The following is a 7865-nucleotide window of genomic DNA, read 5'->3' on the forward strand; positions in this document are numbered from 1 at the left end:
AGAAAGAAAATGCCTTTTGATGAAAACTGGACAGTATCTTTTGGAGTAACTGCTTTGTAATGTGTGTATGCATCTCATGTAATTAAATCATTGTTTGGAGTGAGCAGTTTGAACTCGCTGTTTCTGTGGAACCTGAGAAAATACATTTGGGAACGCTCTTAAGAATATGCTGAAAAGGAAATACCCTCCAATAAAAAACAGAAGAAAAGTTTCTGTGAAACTGCTCTTTGTCACGTGAATTCCACTCACACAGTTAAGCTTCTGTTTTCATTGAGCAGTATTCTAACACTGTTTTTGTTTAGTATGTGAAGTGATATGCTGGAGCGCTGTGAGGCTTTCGGTGATAAAGGAAACATCTTCAGATACATACTGGGGAGAATATTTCTGAAGAGTTGCTTTGTGACATGTGCATTCCACTCACAGGGTTATACTTATTTTCTCCTAGAAGATTGGGGAATCCCACTGGGGGAAAAAGCTACAAGGGGACATTCGGGAATGTATGGACTGCTATGGTGAAAAAGGAAGTATCATCAGACAAAAACTAGAAAGAAGCTTTATGTGAAACTGCACTGTGGTAGATGTGTCTATTCACCTCCCACAAATAAAACTTTTTTCTATTACACCGTTTTGAAACTGCATAATGGACGGAAATGCTAAGGGACATTAGGGAGCATATTCAGGCCTGTGGGGACATAGGAGATACCTTCACATAAAAACTGGAGAGAAGCTTTCTGAGAAACTGCATTGTGATATGTGCATTCCACTCAGGAAATTATATATCTTTTCTCATAAGGCAGTTTTTGAACACTGTTCGTGTCAAACTGAAAAAGCGATATTTTGCAGCGAATGGAAGACTTGGCAAAATGTGAAATATCCTGAATTGACACCAGGAAGGAAGAGATCTAAGAAAATCGTCTCTGACGTGTGCATTCATTTTAGAGAGGTAAAGCTTACACTACATTGCCCAGTTTGGAATCTTTGTCTTTGAGGAATTTGAGAAGGGATATTAAGTGGTTCTCCTCGGCTTGTTGTGAGAAAGGAAACGTCTTCCCATGAAAACTTTTGGAACAACTACTTTGTAATGTTTGCATTCATCTCATAGAGTTAAATCGTTCTTTGGATGGAGCAGTTTTCAATCACTGTTTCTGTGATACTTGAGAAAGGACATTTGAGAACGCACTTAATAATATGCTGAAAAAGAAATACCATCCAATAAACGCCAGAATGAAACTGTCTCTGAAACTTCTCTAGGTCGCTTGAATTCTTCTCGCACAATTAAGCTTCTGTTTTCATTGAGCAGTATTCTAAAAATGTTTTAGGTTAATCAGCTAAGGGATACTCAAGAGCGATTTGAGGCTTCTGGTGAAAACCGAAATATCTTTAGATAGATACTGGAGGAAGATTTCCGAGGAGCGGCTTTGTGACATGTGCATTCTACTTACAGATATATACTTTTCTTCTCATAGAGGAATGGGAAATCCCGTTTGGAGAAAAAGTGACCAGGGGACATTCGGGAGTATATTAAAGGCTATGGTGAAAAAGAACTATCCTGAGAAAAAAATGGAAAGAAGCTTTCTGTGAAACTGCTTTGTGATAGATATGTTTATTCATCTCACATGGATAAAACATTCTTTCCATTCCACAGTTTTCAAAGTCTGCCATGGATGGATTTGCAAAGGGATGTTTGGCAGGACATTCAGGCATACGGTGAAAAGAGAGTTATCTTCAGATAAAAATTGGAGGGAAGCTCTCTGAGAAAGTGCCTTGAGATGTGTGCATTCCACTCAGGGTTTTATACCTCTTTTCTCATAAGGAAGTGTTTGAACACTGTTCCTGCAAAACTGAAAGAGTGATATTTTGCAGCGTATTGAAGACAGTGGAGAAAAGTGAAATATCCTGAAATAAAACCCAGAAAGAAGGATTCCAAGAAACTGCGCTCTGACGTTTGCATTCATTTCAGAGAGTTAAAGTTTACACTACGTTGCCTGGTTTGGAAACTCTGCCTTTGAAGAATCTGTGAAGGGATATTAAGTGGCACCCTGAGGCTTGTGGTGAGTAAGGAAACGCCTTCCCATGAAAACTGGACAGAATCTTTTGGAGTAACTGCTTTATAGTGTGTGTATGCATCTCATAGAATTAAATCATTCTTTGGAATGAGCAGTTTGAACTCAATGTTTCTGTGGAACCTGAGAAAGGTTATTTGGGAATACTCTTAAGAATACGTTGTAAAAGAAATACCCGCCATTAAAAACAGGAGAAAACCTTCTGTGAAACTGCTCTTTGTCACGGAAGTCCATGCGCACAGTTAAGCTTCTGTTTTCATTGAGCAATATTCTAACACTCTTTTTGTTTAGTCTGTGAAGTGACATGCTGGAGTGCTCTGAGGCTTTTGATGAAAAAGGAAACATCTTCAGATACATAGAAGAGAGAAGATTTACGAGGAGCTGCTTTGTGACAAGTGCATTCTCCTCACAGGGTTGTATTTTTTTTCTCCTCGAGGATTGAGGAATCAGATTTGGAGAAAAAGCTACAAGGGGACATTCGGGAATGTATGGACTGCTATGGTGAAATAGGAAAAATCATCAGACAAATACTGGAAAGAAGCATTCTGTGAAACTGCGTTGTGGTAGACATGTCTATACACATCCCATAGATAAAATTTTTGTCTATTATGCAGTTTTGAAACGGCATAATGGACGGAAATGTGAAGGGACATTAGGGAACACATTCAGGCCTGTGGGGAAATAGGAGCTATCTTCACATAGAAACTGGAGAGAAGCTTTCTGAGAAACTGCTTTATGATGTGTGCATTCCACTCAGGGAATTATACCTCTTTTCTCATAAGGCAGTTTTTGAACACTGTTCCTGTAAAACTGAAAAAGTGATATTTTGCAGCCAATTGAAGACTTTGGTGAAATGTGAAATATCCTGAATTAAAACCAGGAAAGAAGCATTCTAAGAAACTCCTCTCTTATGTGTGCATTCATTTCAGAGAGTTGAAGCTTATACTACGTTACCAAGTTTGGAAGCTCTGTCTTTGAGGAATTTGTGAAGGGATATTAAGTGGTTCCCCTGGGTTTGTGGTGAGAAAGGAGACGTCTTCTGATGAAAAGAGCAGAGAAGCTTTCAGAGCAACTGCTTTGTGATGTGTGTAATCATCTCATACAGTTAAATCATTCTTTGGATGGAGCAGTTCGATATCTCTGTTTATGTGGAAGCTGAGCAAGGACATTTGGGAACGCTCTTAAGAATATGTGAAAAAGAAATACCCTCCAATAAAAAATAGAAGGAAACACTCTGTGATACTGCTCTAGGTTAGGTGAATTCCACTCGCACAGTGAAACTTCTGTTTTCATTGAACAGTATTCTAACACTCTTTTAGGCGAGTCAGCTAAGGGATACTCGGGAGCACTTTGAGGCTTACGGTGAAAACGAAAATACCTTCAGACAGACACTGGAGAGAAGATACCTGAAGAGCTGCTTTGTGACATGTGAATTCCACTCATATAGTGATAGTTTTCTTCTCATAGAGTATTATGGAATCCCGTTTGAAGAAAATGCTACCAGGGAACATTCAAGAGTATATGGGCGGCTATGGTGAACAAGGAAATATACTCGGAAAAAAACTGGAAAGAAGCTTTTTGTCAAGCTGCTATGTGATAGATATGTCTACTCATCTCACATAAAGAAAATTTTCTTTATATTACGCAGTTTTCAAACTGATTCATGGACAGATTCGTGAAGGGACATTTGGGAGCACATTCAGGCATATGGTGTAAAAGGATATATCATCAGGAGAAAACTGGAGAGAAGCTTTTTGAGAAACTGCTTTGTGGTGTGCGCATTCCACTCAGGGAGTTATACCTCTTTTCTCACAAGGCAGTGTTTGAACACTGTTCCTGTAATAGTGAAAAAGTCATAATTTGCAGCGTATTGAAGACTTTGGCAAAATGTGAAATATCCGGAATTAAAACCAGAATAGAATCGTTCTAAGAAACTGCACTCTGACGTGTACATTCATTTCAGAGTGTTAAAGACTACACTAAGCCACATAGTTTGGAAACTCTGTCTTTGAGGAAATTGTGAAGGGATATTTAATACTTCCCCTGGGCTTATGGTGAGAAAGGAAACGTCTTAATTGAAAAAAGAAGGGAAACTTTTGGAGTAACTGCTTTGTGATGTGTGTATTCATCTCATAGAGTTACATCATTCTTTGGATTGAGCAGTTTTAAATCGCTGTTTCTGTGGAACCTGAGCAAGAACATTTGGGAACGTTCTTAATAATATGTGAAAAAGAAGTACCCTTCAATAAAAAAAGGAAGGAAACACTCTGTGATTGTGCTCTAGGTCACGTGAATTCCACTCACACAGTTAATCTTTTGTTTTCATTGAGCAGTATTCTAACACTCTTTTAGGTGAGTCAGCTAAGGGATACTCGGGAGCACTTTGAGACTTAAGGTGAAAATGAAAAATCTTCAGACAGACAATGGAGAGAAGATATCTGAGGAGCTGCTTTGTGAGGTTTGAATTCTACTCATAGAGTTATAGTTTTGTTCTCATAGAGTATTGCGGAATCCCGTTTGGAGAAAACGCTACCAGGGACATTTGAGAGTATATGGATGGCTGTGGTGAGAAAGGAAAAATACTCAGAAAAAAATGGAAAGAAGCTTTCTGTGAAACTGCTATGTGATAGATATGTCTATTCATCTCACATAGAGAAAATTTTCTTTATATTACACACTTTTGAAACTGCGTCATGGACGGATTCACGAAGGGACACTTGGGAGCACATTCATGCATACGGTGTAAAAGGAGATAACGTCAGAAAAAAACTGGAGAGAAGCTTTCTGAGCAACTGCTTTGTGGTGTGTCCATTCCACTGAGGGGGTTATACGTCTTTCATCATAAGGCAGTGTTTCAACAAGGTTCTTCTAAAAGTGAAAAAGGGATATTTTGCAGTTCATTGAAAACTATCGTGAAAAGTGAAATATCCTGAAATGAAACCCAGAAAGAAGCATTCCAAGAAAATGCTCTCCAACGTGTGCATTCATTTCAGAGAGTTAAAGCTTACACTATATTGCCCAGTTTGGAAACTCTGTCTTTGAGCAATCTTTGAGCTGTTATTAAGAGGCATCCCTGGGCTTGTGGTGAGTAAGGAAATGACTTCTGATGAAAACTGGAGAGAAGCTTTTGGAACAACTGCTTTCTGATGTGTGTATTCATCTCGTAGAGTTACATCATTCTTTGGATTGAGCAGTTTGAAATCACCGTTTTGGTGGAACCTGAGAAAGAACATTTGAGAATGCTCTTAAAAATATGCTGGAAAAGAAATATCCTACAATAAAAACCAGAAGGAAACATTCTGTGAAACCGCTCTAGGTCATATCAAGTCCACTCACACAGTTAAGCTTCCGTTTTCATTGAGCAGTATCCTAACACTGTTTTAAGTGAGTCAGCTAAGAGATAATTGGGAGCATTTTGAGGCTAACGGTGAAAACGGAAATATCTTCAAATAGATACTCAAGAGGAGATTTATGAAGAAATGCTTTGTGACGTGTGCATTTTCCTCACAGAGATAAATTTTTCTTCTCATAGGGGTTTATGGAATCCCATTGGGAGAAATAAATAGCTACCAGGGACAATCATGAGTATATTAACTGCTATGGTGGAAAAGGAAATATCCTCAGACAAAACTGGAAAGAAACTTTCTGTGAAACTGCTTTGTGACAGATATGTCTATTCATCTCACATAGATGAAACTGTCTTTCTATTATGCAGTTTTGAAACTGCATTGTGGACGGAGTCGTGAAGGTACATTTGGGAGCACATACAGGCTGGTGGGGAAATAGGAGATATCTTCAGATAAAAATTGGAGAGAAACACTCTGAGAAACTGCTTTGTGATGTCGGCATTCCACTCAGGTATTTATACCTCTTTTCTCATATGGCAGTGTTTGAACACTGTTCTTGTAAAACTGAAAAAGTGATATTTTGCAGAGCATTGAAGACTGTGCGGAAAAGTGACATATCCTGAAATAAAACCCAGAAAGAACGATTCCAAGAAACTGCGCTCTGACGTGTGCATTCATTTCAGAGAGTTAAGGTTTACACTATGTTGCCCCGTTTGGAAACTCAGTCTTTGAAGTATCTGTGAAGGGATATTAAGTTGCGCCCAGAGGCTTGTGGTGAGAAAGGAAACACCTTCCCATGAAAACTGGACAGAATCTTTCAGAGTAACTGCTTTGTAATGTGTTTACACGTCTCATAGCATTAAACCATTCTTTGGATTGAGCAGTTTGAACTCACTGTTTTTGTGTAACCTGAGAAAGGACATTTCGGAACACACTTAAGAATATGTTGAAAAAGATAATAACCTCAGATAAAAAACAGAAGAATACTTTCTGTGAAACTGCTCTTTGTCACGTGAAGTCCACTCACACTGGTAAGCTTCTGTTTTTATTGAGCAGTAGTCTAACACTGTTTTTGTTGAGTCTGTGAAGTGATACACTGCGCGCTTTGAGGCTTTTGATGAAAAAGGAAACATTTCCAGATACATACCGGAGAGAAGATTTCTGAGGAGCTGATTTGTGACATGTGTATTCCCCTCACAGGTTTATACTTTTTTTCTCCTAGCAGATTGGGGAATCCAGTTTGGAGAAAAAGCTAAAAGGGGACATTCAGGAATGTATGGACGGCTATGATGAAAAAGGAAATATCATCAGACAAAAACTGGAAAGATGCTTTCTGTGAAACTGCGTTGTGATGGATATGTCTATTCACCTCCCAGAGATAAAATTTTTTCTTTTACACATTTTTGAAACTGCGTAACGGACGGAAATGTGAAGGGAACTTAGGGAGCACATTCAGGCCTGTGGGGAAATAGGAGATATCTTCACATAAAAACTGGAGAGAAGCTTTCTGAGAAACTGATTTCTGATGTGTGCATTCCACTCAGGGAATTATACCTCTTTTCTCATAAGGCAGTTTTTGAACACTGTTCCTGTGAAACTGAAAATATGATATTTGGCAGCGAATTGAAGACTTTGGTGAAATGTGAAAGATCCTGAATTAAAACCAGGAAAGAACCGTTCTAAGAAACTCCTCTCTGACGTGTGCATTCATTACAGAGACTTAAAGCGTACACTACTTTGCCCAGTTTGGAAACTCTGTCTTTGAGGAATCTTTGAAGTGTTATTAAGAGGCGACCCTGGGATTGTGGTGAGTAACGAAATGATTTCTGATGAAAACTGGAGAACTTTTGGAGCAACTGCTTTGTGATGTGTGTATTTATCCCGTAGGGTTACATTATTCTTTGGATTAAGCAGTTTGAAATCACGGTTTCTCTGGAACCTGAGAAAGAACATTTGGGAGCACTCTTAAGAATATGCTGAAAAAAAAAAATCAACTGATAAGAACCAGAAGGAAACATTCTGTGAAATCTCTCTAAGTTATATCAAGTTCACTCCCACACTTTAGCTTCCGTTTTCATTCAGCACACCCCTAACACTGTTTTACGTGAGTCAGCTAAGGGATAATCGGGAGCGCTTTGAGGCTAACGGTGAAAATGGAAATATCTTCAGATAGATACTCGACAGGATATTTATGAAGAAATGTTTTGTGACGTATGCATTTCTCACACAGAGTTAAACTTCTCTTCTCATAGGGGTTTATGGAATCCCGTTGGGAGAAATAGCTACTGGGAATATTCAGGAGAATATTTACTTCTTTTTTTTTTAATATACTTTAAGTTCTAGGGTACATGTGCATAACGTGCAGGTTAGTTACATATGTATACTTGTGCTATGTTGGTGTGCTGCACCCATCAACTCGTCAGCACCCATCAATTCATCATTTATATCAGGTATA

Source organism: Colobus angolensis, unplaced genomic scaffold, assembly GCF_000951035.1.
Source record: "Colobus angolensis palliatus isolate OR3802 unplaced genomic scaffold, Cang.pa_1.0 Scaffold499, whole genome shotgun sequence".
NCBI classification, from domain to species: domain Eukaryota; kingdom Metazoa; phylum Chordata; class Mammalia; order Primates; family Cercopithecidae; genus Colobus; species Colobus angolensis.